The sequence below is a fragment of the Piliocolobus tephrosceles genome, chromosome 17 (genome assembly GCF_002776525.5).
Source record: "Piliocolobus tephrosceles isolate RC106 chromosome 17, ASM277652v3, whole genome shotgun sequence".
Classification (NCBI taxonomy): Eukaryota; Metazoa; Chordata; class Mammalia; order Primates; family Cercopithecidae; genus Piliocolobus; species Piliocolobus tephrosceles.
In genome coordinates this window covers 63,544,994-63,567,136 of record NC_045450.1, presented here as the reverse complement: position 1 = coordinate 63,567,136, position 22,143 = coordinate 63,544,994, and the positions used below count along the sequence as shown (strand labels likewise).

General features: G+C 44.0%; 1 protein-coding gene and 1 pseudogene across 2 annotated transcripts in view; both read right to left on the bottom strand.

Annotated features, from left to right (window-relative positions):
• Positions 1-22,143, bottom strand: part of WWOX (WW domain containing oxidoreductase) — a 1,124,103-nt gene that overhangs the window by 375,166 nt on the left and 726,794 nt on the right. The window lies entirely within an intron of this gene.
• LOC111552522 lies at positions 16,830-18,236 on the bottom strand (annotated as a pseudogene).

Genomic DNA, 22,143 nt, shown 5'->3' with positions numbered 1-22,143 from the left:
TTTGAGACAGGGTCTCTCTCTCACCCCAGAGTGGTGTGCCGTGGCGTGATCTTGGCTCACTGCAACCTCCGCCTCCTGGGCTCAAGCGATTCTGCCACCTCAGCCTACTGAGTAGCTGCAGCTATAGGTATGAGTTGATTTTTTACTTTTTGTAGAAATGGGGTCTCACCATGTTTCCCTGGATGGTGTCAAACTCCTGAGATCCAGAGATCCACCCGCCATCGCCTCTCAAAGTGCTGGGATTACATGCATAAGCCAGCATGCCCAACTCCTCTTGTATTCTGTGTACACTGTTTCCAATAATCTTAGGTCCTTTCCCACTCATTTTCAACTTTTTGTTTTTTTCTTTTTTGAAACAAGGTGTCACTCTGTCACCCAGGCTGAAGTAAAGTAGTGTGATCCTAGCTCACCATAGCCACACACGTCCAGGCTCAAGCAATTCTCCCATCTCGGCTTCCCAAGCAGCTCAGACTACAGGTGTGCACCACCAAGCCCAGCTAATTTAAATTATTTTTTATTTATTTTAGAGATGGGGTCTAGCTATGTTGCCCAGACTGGTCTCAAATTCTTGGCCTCAAGTGATCTTCCTGCCTCAGCCTCTAAAAGAGCTGGGATTGCAGGAGTGAGCCACTGCACCCAACCCATTTTGAATTTTGGCTTCCTCCTCTTCCAGTGCTTCATTGCTGAATCTGTTGAGAATGAACTCCTCCTGGATTGCTTTATGAGACACATTGCTGATCTCTCTAATCTCCGTTCAAAACACACTTCCACAAAGACACCCAGTCAGTTCAGATCTTCCTGGTCACCTTGAAGGGGAGACACCGATTACTATTCACCTTTACAGTGTATCTCTTATATCCCTTCCCTTCAAGAGAATAGTTGGATGTCCCACACATCTGCCAGCTCTGCCCGGTGCATTAATTAGATTAGGAAACTCAGGTCCAGCAATCCAAGACCCTCCTTTCAACAGAAATATTTTATAACCCCTTACCAAGGTCCCGAAATGAAATTCATGAATAACACAATCTACCCACACACATAATTAGCAAAAGTAATATGTCATAATTATAAAAATTTTGTAAAGAAAATATAATTGATGATAAAATAGTATGCATTTTCAAAGGTAACTGCTCTGACAGGAGTATATCAGAAGCCCATAATGAAATAGTCAAATGTTTGTACCTACTTACAGGTTTGGATTCAACATAAGACAAAAATTCACCAGAATTTTGTTAACGTATTCTCACGATACTTAATATTTTGAAAGCAGCGTTACATATATTTTAATACAGACGTCATATTGGTAAACCAACTCTGAAAATTACAAAATGAAAACTGAAACAATCATCCTGATTAGTAGCATCTGCCAATTTCCATGGTGTAAATATTCTCACCACGGTCAGTTTCAAGCTACCAACATGGTATCACCGAATGCAGATTTTGGAAGCAATAGGCAAAATCTGCTCTCATGAGCTGCTCGCTGGGGGCAGCTCTAGCACACAACTATTTAATCCCCGTGAATACAAACAGCTACATATGTAGACAGATCACATGTTATGGTGACTCAAATATTATGAGCAGCGCCTCATGATGTTTCAAGACGGTATTGAGACCTTTGTAAAGATTTGAACAAAACACCACACAATCTTCCCTTGATTTAGAAGGCCCCTGCATTTCTGGAAGACTCGGTGCATGTCGTGTATCTGTGTAAGCACAGTGAATTCTGGGGTCAGATCATTGCAAACAAGTTTTTTACCAAAATGAATGTCCAGGGACACAGGTGTATGTGACCGGGACATGGGCAGTTCTTGGTTATATCGGACTGCCTATGGCATCACAGGATGGACCCGTGGACCCCACCTAAGCGCCAAAGGCAATCAAAATGCCTTCCCAAATTTCCAGAATGCCCCCTCCACTAGCATTAGTCCTGCTGTTGAGAACTACATCTAGATGTTTGCTGCTCAAAGTGTGCTACCTAGAACAATAAAACAGGCATCCCCTGGGAGATCAGCAACTTATAAGAGACACAGACCACAAATATATACTCCTACTATGTACCCACAATTTTCTTGGAAAAAACCCACATATATACACATATATACATGTATACACACATATATACATATATACACACATATACACATATTTACATACATACATTTTTAAATATATATATATGTACATACACACCTACTAGGTACCCACAAAAATTAAATTAAAAAAGGAAACAAAGCCTCTCAGGCCCCACCTAGACCTACTGAATCAGAATCCAAATTTAACAAGATCCCCGGGTGATCACTGAGCACATCACTGTTAGAACAACGACTGGAGTAGATAGTGAGTTTTAAGACTTACCAACTGTGTAAGAATGTTGCTTAATGCTGACATAAACAATGCAAAATAAACCACTGGCTCTGTAGACACTACGTAATAAGCCTCCCTTATAGTGGAATCATGCCACGCCATCGCTCCTCTTCATTATAACCGTGCTGCAGAGGCATGAGGACTTTTGCATCGACTGTGGGCCTACTGAATTTGTCAACCACAGACGTAGGGTGTCCTTACCAGGCCTCATGCCTCCTCTCCCTGATTTCACACAAGAATCGCTCTTCAAAACTAGAACAAGACATGAAAGAAATCAAGGCGCAAAGAGGTTCAGGACTTTGTTCAGTGTCACAGAGTCAAGAACGTGTACAGTTAGGACTAGTGATGCTAATTCTTTTACATGAAAAAATTATTCCATGAGTACACACTGAGGGTCAACTGCGAGGCACTGTCCGCAAAGGGTTTCTCCCATCCCATAATAACTTATTTTGCATACAACTTCGTGCAAAGCATGTTCTCATGTGCTAATTCATTTGATCTTTCAACACCCAGTAACTTGTTAACTCTACTGAAAGATGAAGAAATTGTGGCTTAGAAAAGGGAATGGAGGATCAGAAAAATGAAGCAACTTGCTCAAGTCACTAGAAAATGTAGGATTTGTGCATTCACCTGCCTGGAGGCTTCGCTAGTGCCTGGGGTTGGGAGGTCACTGGAAACAAAAGCACTTGGAGAAGTATCTCTAGAGGATGATGAGATGGTCTGGGGAGCTGGGTTCTTCAAGCCTTCTCCTAACCCATTCCTCAGTCCCAGTTTATCATCACCAACCAAGCATGTCACTCGGTAGGAACATAACCAGGGATGTATTTTCCAAATCAGATACACCCTCCAGCCTAAGCTTATTCTACCCCCTCCCCACCCTCCGTAACAGTAAGAACTTCAAGAAATTAAAATGAGAAAATAAATATGTGCTGACAGTCTGGGATGCAGTTCAATTCACAGACATAAGTAATATTTATTGCAAAATATTAACACCTATTAGCATGAGGAAGGGAAAAAACAAGAGGTCACAGCCCTGTCCATAAAATGCATCCATTCTGAATCCACAGTAATCCACATGGGTTCCTAGAAAGGGGATCTGGTTGCTGTCTTTTGTCAAAATCAATGCTAAACCAACAAGTTTTAGCACAGCCTTTGGACCTCTCTGAGGACACGCAAAGGTTGGATATTACCAAGCCAGGGAATAGTTAGATGTAATTACATTTTAAAACCTCTCTATTTTATATCCAGGAACAGAAGAGAGAGACTGGAAGGGAAGAAGAGAAAATATATCGAAATAGAAGTGGTGACTCTCTCTGGGTGGTGGGCTCGTGGGTGATTTGAATTTACTTGTTGATTTTTACCCCCAAATGTTGAGCAGTTCTTTGATTTTAATGACAGTGTTTATTTTTGAGATAAGTGTAGATTCGCATGCAGTTGTAAGAAATAATATAGCAATCTCACGCGCCCTTGATCCAGTTTCCCCCAAAGGTGGTATCTCAAAAAACTCTAGTACGATTTCACAACCAGGAAATTGACACTGAGACAGTCAAGATGCAGAACATTTCCATCTATACCAGGATCCTCCACCTGCTGTTTTATATCCACTCTGGTTCCCACTTACCCCCAACTCCTCTCCAATCCCTGGCAATCACTCATCTGTTTTCTTTCCTCTTTTTTTTGAGACGGAGTACCACTCTGTTGCCCAGACTGGAGTATAGTGGCATGATCTTGGCTCACTGCAACCTCTGCCTCCCGGGTTCAAGCAATTCTCCTGTCTCAGCCTCCTGAGTTGCTGGGATTACAGGTGTGTGCCACCATGCCCGGCTAACTTTTTGTATTTTTAGTAGAGTCAGGTTCTCCACTGTTGCTGGCAACAGCCCTTCAATAATTCACTACCTTGATCAGGCTGGTCTCCAACCCCTGACCTCAGGTGACCCACCCGTTCGGCCTCCTGAAGTGCTGGGATTACAGGAGTGAGCCACCATGCCCGGCCATCTGTTTTCTATTTTTATAATTTTGTAATTTCAAGAACGTTATGTAAATGGAATCCTATCACATGTAATCTTTTAGGATTGGCTTTTTCACTCTTTCATAGTTCTTTTGCAGCCAAAGAAAATATTCTTATTATGTATATATGTAAGTCTCAACATTTTAAGGTGCAATTGTGTCATTATTCTCTAAGAATCAACATGTAGGAGTACCTAAAGTCTCCTCTGAAGTCAGCTATTTGACCCTCCAGCGTGTGGGTAGCTTTTCTGTCCTTTCCTTCCTGAGTGCTGTCCTCACCCTGACACACTGTCACTCTGCAACGCCATGGCCCAACTACCCTGCCTTTTTTTGATGCTCGCTTTGCGTCCTGGGAATGACCAAGGCCCAGCCCTCCGTGTATCCTGCTTTGCACACCTCTGCTTCACCACCACCCCCCACAACCTGAAAAGTTACCTTCCAGTGTGCAGCCTGACACAGTTGAACAAGGAGGCTCTTAAGCTACAAGTTTTCCCACAACCCCAGAGACAAAGCAGAAGGCACACAGCCAAGATGGGCTCCTGGCCTCTAACTGTGCCAGTCTTTCTCAAAATGATAATAGCCTTGGGAGAGGAAGAGACCTTTGGAGAAACCTTTGGAACAACACACAGTAAATTTACTCATTCAAGCTTTCTGTGCTCTTGAGCAGGTAGGTCCCTGGGACTCTGTTTTCTCATCTGTAAAACGGGGACAATAATACTCACCTCTATATTTATTGATATTTCTACACAGGATGACTATGAAAATTAACTAAAATAATAAATATAAGACTCCTAACCCCATGCCCAAATCTAGGAAGTATAGATACATGGTGGCTGTTGTTATTACAAATTACCAAATCAAAGTAATAAATATAAATTCCCCTTGGATTTCTAATCACTCAATCTTTGTCAATCCCTCTTTCTTGCTATATAATACAAAATATTTGGTTCACCAATAAATGGTTTCTACGTAAGAACTACGCAGATGCCTCACTAAGAGGTCTGTATTTAATCTTCAATCTTGCATTGCTAGAAAATAAAAAAATAAAAAAATAAAGCATATCACTCCTGAGAAGTGCTCAGGCTTTGAGTGATGACAAAGGCCTTTGAACAAGCCTTATAAGTGACATCCATATTTGTCCATTTTTGACTTAAATTGCTTTTGGTTCAACCACTGCCGTGAATTGCCTTGATGCAATATCATACAGAATGACACAAAACACAGAGGAAGAAGCAAGTTGCTGGGCGAGGGTTAGGGAATAAAGGATTCACTGCCTCGTTCACTTCTCTAAGTGTTGGAAGAAATGAAAATGAAACTCGCATTGAAAGGTAATCTCTATGAACCGTGATAAGAGCAAGTGACATTTTACATAGCTGAAGTCTTCTGGTTCAGCCTAGCAGTTATAATAAAAGCCATTTACATGCAGCTAACCATTTTTTTAAGTTTCCACCTGCTATTTTTCTTTTTTCTTCTTTTTCTCCTTCTTCTTCTTCCCCCCCACTAAGTAGCAAAGTGCCATCTGCAATTCTGGAACTTCTCGTTAACATAATCTGGGCTCTGGTTTCCATTGTGTGGGATGAAGAAGCGGCTTCTATGTTCTAGAGAACAACCTCCACTCTCCCTGTTTCTCTCTTCTGCTGCACTTGACCTTCCATCTCTCATCTTTTGCTGCCAACCTCTGACTCTGAAAAAAAAAAAAAGTTCTTGGCAAAAGCCCATCTACTACTTGGCCCCCTCTGCTAAGAAATTCTGTTTCATCTCAGTCCTGTGATTAGGAATCCAAACCACAGGGGCTTTTGGTGTACAGAATAATTAAGAAGCTCAGAAATTAGGTCAGAAATCCTGGGGTCCAGCCTCATCTCTGCCACTTACCGGATGCCTGATATTAAGTGAACTGCTACAGTATTTCTGCATGCCATTTTAATACACCCAGCAAATGGCCTAATGCCACCCACCTCAAAGATGGTAGCGAGAATTAAATGAGGTACTGTATTTGCAAGCCCTGGTGTAGTGCAGGGACTGAGGAAGGCTCATTCTCTTTCCTCCCAAATGACACAGATGACTTATTAAACGTGGCAAGGGGCAGAAGTGTCTGAAAGTACCAGTGTGAGATCCTATTAGAAGAGTGGATGCCGCCCTTCAGGTGGGTTCACAGTAGTATGTCCTTGCAGAAATAAGTTTCAGGAGTGTTCGACCCCAGGGAAACCACTGTCAAAATCACAAAGATGGCCTCCTATCTCTGCCGGGGCCACTGGCTTTGCAAATGGAGCACAGGGTTTTAGCTCCCCATGTGGCCCTGCCAGTTGTCCATCCCTAGGCCACAGCGGTACAAATTTCCAAGGAGTCCTCCCTGCATTGCACATCAGTGTGCTATTAGTCTGTGAAAAGGAAGAGTAAATCTAAGTGTTAAAAAAAGATGCACGTTAACCACTGTTGTTCCTCATACCCTTACAAAGAAGAGGCCTGGCGGTATATATAGATCTCTCCATTTTCACGTGTGCATACAAGGTCACTTTCTCAAGGAATCAATAGAACAATCTGAATACACAATTTTCATGTCACTACGTATTTTGGAGTTGAAATGCATTGAAGGGAAAAAGAATAACGAGGCTTTGAAGAAGTGGCAGCTTAGGTAGTAACGTAATTTTATATTTCCTTGTTGTTAGTCTCAAATATATCTGAGGATACAATTCAGAGCTCTGCTTACATAAAAAGTCAGAAACAAAAAATAAATATGTTGAATTCAGATTTGAATTGTTCCTGTTTTTCTACCAAAAGAAGTCGAAGACATTTTTCTAGATGCCTGTTAGCAATATTTTGGCATCACATTTGTTGTTGTTTTTGTTGTTATTTTTGTTTCTCCCTCGATCTTATCACAGGTTGAGTTTCAGAACGGCTGTGTGTTCTTAGGCAAGTCACGTTGCATCTCTGTTTCCTACTCTATAAAAACGCATTCATAATAACCGGTCTAGCCAATGGGACTGCTATGAGGTCTGATATCAATATGTGTGTGAACAACTGTGTGAACATTCTTAAGTGCTGATTGTGTGATTTCAAGGGTATTCACTGTAACTCCACCTTCTCTTTTTTTAACACACAACTGCTCCACTAACATGCTCATGGGCACTCATAACATTGAAATAATATTTCCCTTTTAAAGTCATTTTTGTTGCTGGCCCCTTTAAGAGGATTTGACCATTATCGACATGTGGGTTTAAAGCCTCTACTTACTACTAGAATATTTTGCACAACGCTTTGAATGTTGTAGCTAAAGGGATAAAAGCTACAGACTAAAATATCAAATAATCTCGGTAGGTGAATAGATTTTACTAGAATGCTGGCACTTGTTTTCTAGGTAGTAAGAAGGCCACTACGATAATGACAGCCAAGGTCGGATAATGACAAAAGCAAGGCTTTCGGGGTGAGATACACTGGATGCAAGCCTATATATTAGCCTAAGATCCTTGGGCTTCATTTTTGGAGCTTCTCCCTCCTCCTCTGTCAAATGGGCACATTAACACTCTCCAACCCCCTTAAAAATTCGAGAGGAAATTGAACAAAAAAAAGACTGGAAATGAAGCTTGTAGAACACCCAGCACAGTGTCTGGATCCTGACAGCCCTTCAGTAATTACGAACTGCTAATATGATTGCTCAGACTAAGGCGGTATGCATGATTATTACAGATAATCATTATCACAATGTTGTTATGAATAATCATTAAAAACTAAAGCTTCATATTTATATATTGCATATTTTATTTTGGTTCTGGGTAAGCTAATACAATGATTTGACATACGCAAAATCCTGAAGTTAGCCTTCCTCATTCTCTGTATCCCTCTGTACCCGAATCTATAAATTATCTCTGCAATGTACAAAATCTTTATTCTGTTAAGAAGTCAGTGGAATGTTTATGAAAAATCAAGAATTCCCGGAACCCTGTCTCCATCTGCAACCAACTACGCTGTACTTTCCGATCATCGGCAACGGGGATTTTTACATTGCGGACCCCTGTCCTTGCTGCCAGCCTTCAGACCTTGTTTACAGAACTCCTGAGGATACACTTTTCTCATTTACTACGTTTCTTTGGATGGCAACCTATACACCTCTCAATAAATTTTGGTTTACCTAGGAGCTGACGGGCACAGAAACCTAGATTCAATTTGTGCCGATTTATGAGACACATGCACGACAATCCTGGAAATTTTCCTGTAGCTCACTTTATAAATTAACCCCTTATTTAAATATTCTGCAGACTTAGCATAGGGCAGCGTTCAGTGAGACGTGATCCCAGATCAGCCTTTTGGGCCTCCCCATGTTTGCTACCAGAACACATGGGCCCTGTTCAGCACAAACAATGCAAATTTACAAGATTTATGAGAACAAGGGAACGTTCCTATCCCGTTGTTATTCAGGCCACAGATCGCTGGTCTTAACAGGCTCCATACTGCTCAGTTCCAGACGTTCAACAGCTGGACTTGGGATGCATGTGTAAGCAGTGCTCTGATTTGACTGATTGCTTCACTCATTCACTCATTCACTCATTCAGCTGAAATGTTCCAAATGCTTAACAAATGCAAGACACTAAGGCTGAAGCCAAAGGGATACAACACAGAATGAGACACAATCCTCGGCCTCAACGAACTTATATTCCACTGGGAGACACAGCGCCTGTATGGTACGATAGAACACTCATGAAATGCATAAGCCAGCAAACCTTGGCTAGAAGCCTGCACTTGCTTGTGAGCTGTGCGACTCTGGTAATTTGCTGAACCCTCTTATGCCTCAGTTTCCTCATCGGCAAAATGGATGCAGTCACACCCAGTTTCACAGAGGATGCATTGAGGTAACAGCATTCAATAAACTGCTGTGAAATCTCTAAGCACCACACAGATATTCAAGATTCTTACACACGTCAGTAACGCACAAGAGCAAGGAACATGTGTGCAGTAAATTAACAAACGAAAGACTAGGAAAAATCAGATACAAGCACCATAAGCCTACGGGGGTGATGATAAAAGAGTGTCCTCACTGCATGTTGTAGGTATTGTAACCCAATTTTCTGAACTCATAGAAGAGGACAATGATGAGGAAGGAGAATAGAAGGCAGGAGGAGGAGGAAAAGATGGTCAGGCCATTAAGTAAACATGAGAACAATAGCCACATTGGAGAAACAAGCTGTATGCAGGAAAGAGTGTAAGCTGAGGAATGGTATAAACAAAGAAAGAGTTTATCATTCCAGTGCTTTGAGAGGATGAGGTAAGAGGATTGCTTGAAGCCAGGAGTTCAAGACCAGACTGGACAAAAAAGCAAGCAAGCCTCATCTCTACAAAAAAATAGTCAAAATTAACCAAGCACAGTAGTGCACGCCTGTAGTCCCAGCTACTCGGGGGGCTGAAGCTGGAGGATCGCTTGAGCCCGGGAGTTGGAGGCTGCAGTGATCTGTGGTTGCACCACTGCACTACAGCCTGGCCAAAAGAGCAAGATCCTGTCTTAAAAAAGGAAAAAAAAAAAAAAAACATATATATATATATATATATATATATATATATATATGTATAAGAGAAAAGGCTGAGCCTGGCCACTTTGCTTTTCTATATCCCACCAACTGATAACACCAACGGGGACCTAGGACATTGTCCAAATGGCAGCAATGCTTTAAAGAAAGCTTCTTGCTTTCAGAGAGAAAAATAAATAGAACTGCTTGGGCTCAAAAGTCACTGCTGAAATAATTATAAATGGATGTCATCTGTCTTTGGGTGAAGTTCCTTAATGAATATGACAGAGCAAGCTCGAGCTTCCCACTCTAAGGCATCTCCTCCATTCACCTGCTGGCCTCTATGCTCCACCATGACACAGGATTCCCTTGTGTTGTCCATTCTCTAATCGCAATCCCTCCTGAGAGGGCTGACATAGGACATGGATTCATACTAGCAGGGTGACGACTTCTATAATCCAAGAAGGAGACATTTTCCCATACTCCGTGCCACTGCCAAGAGCCGAACCAGTGAAGTGAGCAGGTGTGAGGAGAGTCAGAGTGCGTGGAGTGGCAGAGTGTGGTGGTCTTAGGATATGCCCACAAGTTCTTTGATAGACCTCCCTTCCAATGGTGGAGCCAGGCTCCCCTCTCCTAAGTATGGTCTTTACTGCTGTACTTCCAATCGATAGAATGTAGCTAAAGGTACAGTGCATGATGTCTAAGCATGGGGCTTAAAAGGCCATGCCACATCTTCCTCACACTCTCTCCGAGATCAGTCACTCTGAGGGAGGCCAGATGCCATATTGTGAGGCTGCTCAAGAAGCTGTACAGAGAGGCCCCCACGGTGAAGAACTGAGGCCTCCTGCCGACAGCCACATCTGTGAGCCCCTTGGGCGTGAAACCTCCCCTTCAGCCAAGGATTCTGAGCCTGCAGCCCCAGCCAAAGCTTGCTGGCAACTTCAGAAGAGATCCCGGGCTAGAAGCACCCAGCTAAGCCACTCCCTAATTCCTGACCCACAGAAACGATGAGATTCTAAGTGCTTACATTTTGGGGTAATTTGTTAGGCAGCAATAGATAACTGTTGCAGATACCTAGGTGGTGAGTTAGTGGATACAGGCAAAAGTGACAAGAGCAACACAGGTAGAGCTACCACCAAAAGCGAGGAAAGAGGAAGGGTATTTGAGAAAATTACAGAGGTCACCAATATGAAAACCTGCCAAGGATGTTCTCCTCCCCCGTATCTCCTAAGAGACTGCATTCTAGCTCGGCTTGACATGCAGTGCTACAGATAGATGCTCATTAAAAGCTTCTGGAGGCCATAGTTGTAATCATTATTTTCACTAGCATTTATTGAGTACTTATTGACTATCGGGGATTATGCTTTGTGCTTTACATAAATTATCTTATTTCTTCTTCTCAATGCCCCTCACAATGGAAATAGTATTATGATCACTCTTTCACAGATGAGAAAAACTCAAGAAGAGAAAGACTGAGTGACCCACCTAAGGACTTTCACCTAACCATCATGCAGCCTGCCTCCTGGTGTGTAGGTCACTGATGCTGGCTTTGTGCACCTGGGCAAGGGCACTGGGGACTCCCATGTAGGGTACCAGTGTATACTCAAAGCCACAGTATAAACTCACTGCATCTCCCTAGAGCATCCATTTTATTCACTGCTAAGCAACTTAAGACATCATTTTTACATTTACATGAATACAGATATTTTGAGTGAAATGTAAACTTCCCCAGGACCTTTTAGGATACATCTTGGAGGCTGGTCAGGGGCTACTTCAGGGGATATCAATGCTCCAGGATCATAAGTGTATTCTTCGCTGAAAGCACTAGCTAAGACACAGCTTGTCAAGGGGGAAATGAGGGCTGGAGGGCAAACATGACCTCAAAAGTCATAGGGATGGTGCTCAGAGAGTCAGGGTGTTCAGCCCCAAAATTCTGAGTGGTTCTCAGCTCTGCAAACCTCTCCAACAGCCAGGTTGTGACAGCTGCAAGGTCTGGGGGGCTTGGAACGAAGTCCCTTCTTCTCTTACACAATTCACTCCCAAAACATCACATTCTGTCCCTCCCCTTCCACTAGCATTGTGATTACTGCTGCATCATTAGTGCCCTTAAAAAGAACGTGGTTTCCAAATCCTCCTAAACATGTTTGCAATGATTGCAATGGCCCTTCTGATAAATAATTGAAGAAGAGGCGCCTGACCTGGCGGCTATAGTGGGTGAGGATGGGGCTGTAGGAGGAGGAAGAAAAGGATGCTCTGCAAACGACAGAAATAGTCATTTACAGTGGCAAGGAGGTAAGGAACTCTCTGACTCCCAGGGGGCCCCGAGCTGTTCAGATGTTCCCTCCAATACAAGCTGATGCCGTCCTGCTTGGCCAAATCGACCTGAACAGCCCAGAAAGCTGCACGGCCATACCTGTCAGCCTCAATCGGCACTGCAGAAATTTTGTTAGGAAAATAGATGTACTGAGATTCAATTTTTCGATTGTCTGAAGGCTTAATTTAGTGACCTTGGAAAATATCTCCTAGAGGTGAAAGAAGACACTGGGAATCTGCTGGGGGAAGGAGGCTTCCCCGATAATGGATAATTTGTTTACTCTAATTTTCAGGCCTCTTCAGGAAGCCATGAAAATAGTCAGATAGGTACTACCATTTCTTACAAAAAGTGGGGGAGGGGAGAGCCATAGAAAACAGTGAGAGAAACCCCCAGGCACACTGCACCACTTTCTCAAGAGCAGGTAGGCATTATGGTAATATGTACATATATGTATTACGTGTATATATATAAATATGCTTATTATGAAAATGTTAAACATACACAAATAGAAGACAATAGTAACCCCACATACCTATCATTCAGACACAAACATTACTAGAATGTTAACATTGCTTCTTTCCTTTCTTCATCCTGTCCCTCCTCTTCTTTCTTCTTTCATTGCGGCAGCTCTTGCTGCTGCTGTTGCACAAGTATTTTGTTTATTTTTTAAATTTTTTATAGAGATGAGGGTCTCTGTATGTTGCCCAGGCTGGTCTTGAACTCCTGATCTCTAGTGATCCTCCCACTTCAGACTCCCAAAGCACTGGGCTTACAGGTGGGAGCCACGTGTTTGGCCCCAAAGTATTTTAAAGCAAGCCCCAGACCTCATGTCATTTTTCCTCTGCTGAACGTATATGTCAGATGGCATTTGGAGGAGGCGGGGTTGCTCTGGTGCTCAACAGCTTTTCTCATTAATAAAACTGCTAGCAGGAGGGAGGAGCTCTGGAATTACGAGTTCCAATTTTGGCTACAATCTGCAATTCCCATAGGATCTTGCAATACTCTGAACCTCTGGGTCTCAGTTTCCTTAGATTGGGGAGGATAATGACTCATAGACCTGTTGGGGGAACTGAACGAGACATGATTTTCTAAAATCCTTGGCACAGAACCTGGTACAGGCTAAGGGAAAGGGGTGATGACTGACTGTATGTGTCTTGGACACAGGATGACAACACCAAAAATTAAAAGAAGGCAAAAAGAATTGTAGGTGTCAACCTGACTGGGCCACAGGGTGCCCAGATATCTGAATAACCATTATTTCTGAGTGTGTGTCTGTGAGTGTGTCTGAGTGTGTTTCTGCATGAGACTAACCTTTGAATCGGTAGACTGCGTAAAACTGATTGCCCTGCCCTGTAGGGGTGGATTTCACCTAATCTGTTGAAGGCCCAAATAAAACAAAAGTCTGGGTAAGAGAATTTTCTCTCTTTGCCTGACTGTCTTCAACCTGGGACATTTGTCTTCTGCCTTTGGATGAGGTTTCTACCATAGGCCCTTCTGGGTCTCCAGATTACTGGCTACATTTCTTGGGACTTCTAGGCTTCCATAATTGTGGGAGCCAATGTGACAGTTCCTAAAATCTCTATCTGTCTATCTAGCTATCTGTCTATCTGTCTTTCTCTCTCTTTCCATCCATCCATCCATTCACCTATCCATCTTCCAGAGGGACCCTGACTTATGATGATTCTACTTATGATGTTTAGAGTTTATGATGGGGTGGAATGGCAAGGAGAAGGCCAAGGATTTAAATCCCAGCTTTGCCATTCATGGCTCTGTCACTTTGGCAAGTCCCTTTAACCACTATAAGTTTTGATTACCTTATCTGTAAAAGGGGGAAAACTACTCTACATTTTAGGATTACATACGAGAATGCAAATAGAATGCAGAAAACGCTGCTCAAATGACAGTGGCCTGAGAGTCTGCATTACACAGTTTCCAATCCAGCTGAGGCTAAAGGGCAATTACAAAAAAGAAATAATAACTGCGCCCACTTGATAGGGTTGGAGGACTAGACACAATATTGGCAACTAGAATTAATAAACGTTCCCTGCACAAAATTGGCACACACATAATTAATAAAGGGCAGAGTGTGACGTTTTATACATAATGATAGGTTATATCATGTTGATTATTAGGACATGTGTCCCACAGAATTTGGTACATAGTAGGACCTTAATAAGTATGATGTATTGTTACTAATTAAATTATTACATATAATTATATCCTAATGACAATTAAAAATGCCCAGTGCAGTGCTAGACTTTAAATGATAGGCACCCCATAGATACATGGCAGGAAACAGTAACACTGATGGTGATGACGGTGGTAGAATCTTGTACGTGGCCGTGTTGCCTAAATGTTGGTCCTAACCGTATCTCTTCTTCTCACTCACCTTCAGCCCAACCTCCTATTCTGCATCCCCCAGTTTTCACCTGGCCCCTGGATTAACACCCAGGTCCACCGAAGGCTCTTCTCTCTGGAAGCTGTGCTTTTACAGTCATTGTCTTTGCCACTGTGACATGGAGCAGAAGCCAGGTCTTGGAGCCCCCAGCCCCCCGTGGCGCATTCAGATTAGATTAGCTGGCCTCTCTCTTTCCTGCTGTCACTTGCTGCCTCCTGTAGTGTCGGCAGGGGTGTCATTAAGGCCTCACGGCCCGAGGAGCTATTAGACACACCAGGGCTCCCAGTTGCCAATGCCTGCAGCAATCTGAACCTCTTGACAGCCAGCAGCTAACTTCCTTTCATAACCTGACAATTTCCACAGCAACTCTGTCCCCATTCATGTCAGCCAGCCTAGCCCCCTTACTCTGACTCCTACTGAGGAGGTGCAGTGCCTGGTTCCCATCCTGAAATAACAACACTGGCTGCTGGATCCATATGTTTTAGTTGTTGTTGCTGTTTTTCTCTGAGATGGCATCTTGCTCGTCGCCCAGGCTGGAGTGCAGTGGCGCCATCTCGGCTCTCTGCAACCGCTGCCTCCCAGGTTCAAGTGATTCTCCTGCCTCAGCCTCCCAAGTAGCTGGGATTACAGACATGCACCACCATGCCTGGCTTTTTTTTTTTTTTTTTTGTGATGGGGTTTCACCATGTTGGCCAGGCTGGTCTCAAACTCCTGACCTCACGTGACCCACCGACCTTGGCCTCCCAAAGAGCTGGGATTACAGGCATGAGTCACCACACCCGGCCCCTTTTTCTCTTAGACCTCGCTCTTCCAGCTCCTTTCAACCCTGGGGTCTTCTTGCCAGAAAATGGGGCTGGAAATGTGTTAAGGAGAAACTTGGAGAACAGAGGACAGCCTTGGAGATTACACACCTGATCTGGAGCCACACAGACCCCAGCTCCATTTCCTCTGTGAGTTTATGTCACCGAGCCTTACTTTCCTCATCTGTAAAATGGTCAGGATCATCAATGCTTGCCTCCCACATGGTGCTCTGATGTCATCTGCGTGGAGCTCTGAGCACAGGGCCCAGCACTTGGCCAGTGAGCAATCAACGTCTGCTCTCACTGTCTTACAGGATCAGCCATTCAGGTTTTCATTCATTTACCCTCTCACTTGATGCCTATGTACTTTGCAGCTGGGGAAAACAGCTAAATTTGATTTAGACCCCAGAGAAAGGGAGCCTGCAGTTCTGGAGAGGACAGCAGGTTTGTGACCAGAGAAACCAGGGATCAAAGCTCTCTGGTTCCCTTGCACCATCTATTCCATGTGGGAGCAGGAAAGCGATATGAGGAGGAAATCATCTAAACCCAGCTGGTTAGTCCTACAGAGGGAAGGAAGAAACATATTCAAAAAATGGAATAGCTTGGTGTCCGGCCTGTAGTATGTGATCAATGAATACCACTTCCACTTACAGGGAAAGGGAGACTGAGGCAGAGGACAGCTAAGGAAATCCAGAATTGTCACACAGCTGGTGAGATGGGCGGCTGTGACTGTGACCTCATACCACCCCTCATACCTCACCAATGTGCTCTTATCGTGGGTCGAATGGTGGCCTCCAAAAAGGCAGTTCCATATTCAAATCCCTGCAACTTGTGAAGGTGAGTTTATTGGGAATCAGGTCTTTGCAGATGTAGTTAAGTTATGGATCTTGAGATGAGATCAGCCAGGAAGACCCTAAATCCAAAGATAAGTGTCTTCATAGGAGAAAGGCAGAGAGAGATGTGAGGCACACAGGAACGGAGAACACAGGAGAAGAGGAGAAGACCATGTGGCCTCAGAGTCTGGGACTGGAGTGATATGGTCACAAGCCCACAATCGCCAGCAGCCACCAGAAACAAAAGATGGCAGGAACAGATTCTTAGCTAGAGCCTCTGAAAAAAGCGTAGCACTGCCTTGATTCCGGATATCTGGCCTCCAGAACTGTGAGAGAATACATTTCTGTTGTTGATGATGTTTTTTTTTTTTTTTTTTTTTGAGACTGAGTTTCACTCTTGTTGCCCAGGCTGGAGTGCTATGGCACAATCTTGGCTCACTGCAATCTCTGCCTCCTGGGTTCAAGCGATTCTCCTGCCTCAGTCTCCCAAGTAGCTGGGATTACAGGGCACACCTGGCTAATTTTTGTATTTTTAGTAGAGATGGGGTTTCACCATGTTGGCCAGGCTGGTCTTGAACTCTTGACCTCAAGTGATCTGCCTGCCTTGACTCCCACAGTGCTGGGATTACAGGTATGCCCGGTTGTCTTTGTACAATATTTTATTAAATGTCTTTACAAAGTAACATCCAGACTCCAAATACAACTGCCAAGGAGAGCCCGTCATGCTACGGGGACTGGCTGGGGCAGAGCAGGCGGCTCTGGCTTCCCGCCCTTCTGTTCTGAGATGGGAGTGGTGGGCAGTATCTCACCTTCGGGTTCCATGATGCTCACGTGGTCAGGCAGAGGCTTCTTAGGGCCAGGCCTACCAGCTGGGTCCCAGGGCGGCATGATCTTCACCGTGATGCCCAGAACACCTGTCCGAGCAGCACATGGCACACGGCAGCGCCAATGTACTAGTTAAAAGGGTCCCCGCTGGGGATCATCAGGCTATCCACAAACTCATGGATTTGACCGTTTATCCTCAGAGTCTCCCAGAAATCACAACTTGGCAGCCTTTGGCCCCCCTATTCATGATAGGCCCTCCGCACGGCAAGCCCTCCTAGGAGTTTGTACTGCAGACCCTGCCTAGGCAATGGCTCGCAGACCTCTGGGGTTACCTTTTCAGCATAAAGCTCTACAATGCCCTCTGGGATGCCAAATCTCTTCTGAACTACAGCAGTCAATGCCAGAATCCCCGGCCGTTCTCACCAAGAACATTTTGTGTTCTGGTGGCTAAGACAATGGTTTCTGCCCTGATGGGTGTAACTTGAATCTGAGCTTCAGAGTAGCATCTTGAGCCAGCTCCCGAGTAAGAAACTGATTGCGTTCAGCTTTGAAGATGCCATCAGCGACTAACATCCTCTTCTTGGAAATTCGCGCTGCCATGATGCTGCCACACACCATCAAAAGGAAAGCAGATTGTGCCTTTCTTCGATCTCGCTAGAGCAAGTCAGGACAGTGCGGTAATAACAGGCCGCCCATGTAACAGACCTGGGTGGGAGTCAGCCCTGCCACGTGGTTGGTCTATGACCTTATGAAACTCACTTGACCTCCCTGAGTGCCAGCATCCACATTTATAAAGTGGAGTGGTTCATGAGTGTTACCATTTTCCCCTAGCCTTGTAGGGTTTAGGGGATCGTGAGAGGGAATGCACAGAGCACTCTGTTTATGGCTACAACACTACCATTTTCTACTGCTACTATTACTACCAGGAATGAAAACAACAACAAATAAAAACAAAAGCAAGCCAAAAATTGCCCCCAAAGGAAAGGTGTGTCGCTTCCTCTCTGTTCTGTTTCCACACAAAGTTGCCTAGGACCCTGATACGGCTTGGGTGTGTCTCCACCCAAATCTCAACTTGAATTGTATCTCCGAGAATTCCCACATGTTGTGGGAGGGACCCAGGGCGAGGTAACTCCATCATGGGGGCCGGTCCTTCCTGCGCTATCCTCCTGAGAGTGAATAAGTCTCACAAGATCTGATGGACTTATCAGGGGTTTTTACTTTCCCTTCGTCCTCATTTTCTCTTGACGCTGCCGTGTAAGAAGTGCCTTTCACCTCCTGCCGTGATTCTGAGGCCTCCCCAGCCATGTGGAACTGTAAGTCCAATGAAACATCTTACTCTTCCCAGTCTCGGGTATGTCTTTATCAGCAGCATGAAAACAGACTAATACAGGCCCTGAAGTGCTTTGCTTGTTTCTCTCAAGCACCTAGGAAAGTATCTGACGTGTAGCAAGTGCACTATACATACTGATTAGAGGAACGAATGAATGAATGAATGAATGAGGAAAACAGAGTTCTAGAGTCAATGGGCTAACCTTTGGGAGGAGCTTGGACTGAATCCAGTAAATCAACCAATCACATATTTGAGTCAATAACAATTTCACCATCATTGGTCATTATTAGAAAAACTTTCTATAGGCAAAATGAAGCATCTGAATGTCTCTATGTGTAAGAGTGGACTGTTTATAAAAACCAAAATGACAGTTATTTTTAACCTTTATATATTTCTAAAGATTGTTTAAAATCAAATGAATTTTTAAAAACTTTTATTTCAAGGTTTCAATCAATAAAAAGTAAAAGAAAATAAAGTACTAGAAAAAAAAATTTGGATTCAGAGGCTAGAAACCTACAATGAAGACATCTGTCAAGGCAGGAGGATTCCTATGAGGCCAGAAGTTTGAGACCAGCCTTGGCAACATAGCAAGACTCCATCTCTATAAAAAGCAAAAATGAGACCAGTATGGTAGCTCTCGCCTGTAGTTCTAGCTACTTGGGAGGCTGCGGCAGGAGGATCACTTAAACCCAGGCATTGGAGGTTACAGTGAGCTATGATCATACCATTGTACTCTAGCTAGGAGACAGAACAAGATTCTGTCAAAAAAAAAAAAAAAGTCTAGGAAGCTCAGGGTAGCCAATCCTTCCATTCCCTTAGAGAAACAGCAAAGTTAGGACATGCATATCAGCTGAGGCTCGGCGGGCCTTAAATGCACACATTTGCACAGATATGTGCATACCTCTATATAAACTCCCTGACACCAGTGACTGGGTCTGTTTTATCAAACAATGAGTCCATTAAACTTCAGATGAAGCCTTTATTAAACATGTGTTGAATGAATGGAACATCTTCAGAATGCTATACGCGATTACACAGACAGGTGACGTCTCTCGTTTCGCAGCATCCTGAGATGTGGTCACCATGGTGAACATTTGGGTGGTGATAAGCGATGATGACTTCCCTTACATTTTTCTGCTTTAGGAAGCACCTGCCTCTTTGAACCTGGAATGGTGGGATGGGGTGGGCGTCTATCCTTCCTTGTTCACACAGGCGGCTGATACAATAATGTGATCATCAACTCCCCCCTTCCTGCAGCCCCCCACTAGCTGGCTGCCCCAGCTGCAGAACGCAAACATCTGCCGGCATCATTAAGGCATTTCTATACAGCACCAACCAAGGCCTGACCCTGTGACCATTTCCACCATTAGATTTGAATGACCTCAGCAGCAGGGCTGAAAGGCCGGAGTATTAATTCACAGAACCACAAGCTCAATTTAAGATTTAATTTGAGATAACGAAGAGCTACTGAAAGTGTATTCAAACTTCTAAGCATGCAATAAAAGACCTTTCCCTGTTTTCCAGGTTGAATATGAATCCAGTATTTCTTTAACAGATTTATTCACAAATTTACAAACAACATGAAGCCTCTGTTCTCTAATTCCTTTTTTTTTTTTTCTTCTTTTAGTTTTTTTGGCTTTATCAAGTCCTTTTATGATGTCTCTTGCTAGGAATCTTTTTTAGTTCTTCCTCCCTAATTTACAAATGCCTGTTCTTTAGGAATTACCTTTCAATTCCATAGCATTCTTGAAGAGAAAGCAGGCTTCCTTAAGACTCTCCCATACCTTTAGTTCTCTTGCATTCCAACCTAAATACGCTAAGCATCTGTTTGTTCAACAACGATGGGGTTGCATAAAAAGCTTTCACCCAGCAATGTAACTCTCATTAAGAAAACGTGATGGAAAGATTCAAAATAATATTCCACACATTAGGAACGCGGGGCCCCTTGGTTTTAGTGAACGCTTCGGCTCTGAAGGCTTTATTCACAAAATATTTAGAACTCTAGCTGGGGACGGGAATTTTAGTTGGTTCAAGTAGATTTTTGTTTTTTTGTTTTGTTTTGTTTTTTGAGACAGAGTCTCACTCTGTCTCTCAGGCTGGAGTACAGTGGCACAATCTCAGCTGACTGCAACCTCTGCCTCCTGGGTTCAAGCCATTCTCCTGCCTCAGCCTCCCGAGTAGTTAGGATTACAGATGCATGCCACCACACCTGGCTAATTTTTGTGTTTTTAGTAGAGACGGGGTTTCGTCATGTTGCCCAGGCTGGTCTTGAACTCCTGACCTCAGGTGACCCACCTACCTCGGCCTCCTAAAGTGCTGGGATTACAGGGGTGAGCCACCACACCTGGCCTCAAGTAGATTTTTGACACTAAAGAGTTTATTTTAGGCTGGGCATGGTGGCTCACAACTATAATCCCAGCACTTTGAGAGGTCAAGGCAAAAGGATCACTTGTAGCCAGGAGTTTAGGTCACTCTGGCCAATGCAGTGAGACCCCATCTCTACAGGAAATTTTAAAAATAGCTGGGCATGGTGGTACACACCTATAGTCCTAGCTACTCAGGAGACTGTGGCAGGAGGATCGCTTGAACCTGGTAGGTCGAAGCTGCTGTGAGCTAAGATGCCACAACACTCTAGCCTGAGCAACACAGTGAGATTCTGTCTCTTAAAAAAAAAGAGTTTATTTTGGCCAAGGCACAGTGGCTCACGCCTGTAATCCCAGCACTTTGGGAGGACGAGCTGGGTGGATCACGAGGTCAGGAGATTGAGACCATCCTGGCTAACACATTGAAACCCTGTCTCCACTAAAAATACAAAAAATTAGCCGGGCGTGGTGGTGGGCGCCTGTAGTCCCAGCTACTCAGGAGGCTGAGGCAGGAGAATGGCATGAACCCAGGAGGCAGAGCTTGCAGTGAGCTGAGATCACGCCACTGCACTCCAGCCTGGGTGACACAGCGACACTCTGTCCCGCCCCCCCGCCCCCCAAAAAAGAGTTTATGTTAATATTTGAAGATGGGAATTGGAGACGAGAATTTTTTGCTTTGGACTCAGAAGCCTGGATCTATGAGGGCATTTGCTGACTATTTTGTGTCTGACACTGTGCTAGGTTACTCTGCATTTTCTCAAAGACTCAGTGCAGCCTTAGAAACAGACTTGGGTTTAAAGCTCAGCAAGCAACTGAGTTCCCTGAGCCTCTGTCTTTGTCATCTGTGAACAACCACATGCCTCCGTGCTTCCTGAAAACAACTTTAAAAGTTATAAACATTGACACATATATGGGTATAAAAATACCTCAGGTCACCTGAGCTTGACCCTGGGACACTGCTGGGAATGGGTGAACTTCCTAGGAACTGCAAACACTCTGGTCACTGGGAAGATTTACACAATGGGCAAAGGCCAGGACCACAATATTTTGCAATCCTGAAACTCATCTACTTTATTAGCCATTGGGTTTTCAGAATGAGAAGCCATGTGGTGGGCAGGGGAGAAGAAGGATAAACCAGAGGCCAGATACAGCTGTTGAGGAGTGGAGGATGGGAGAAGCTTGGCTTTCAATCCATCCTCCGTCATTACTAGCTGTATAACCTGGGGCAAGCCTGTGCCTCAGTTTCCTTACTTTTATCATCCTTCTGCTTATCAGGTAAGAGACGATGCTTAACATGCAGGGATAAGTGGATGGGTGTAAAGCCACAATTCCCAACACAGAGAAGGCAAATAGGAGAAAGGCCAAGAGAAAGCACACCCATAGGTTTGATGCAGAGCAGTGGGTTAAATAGGGT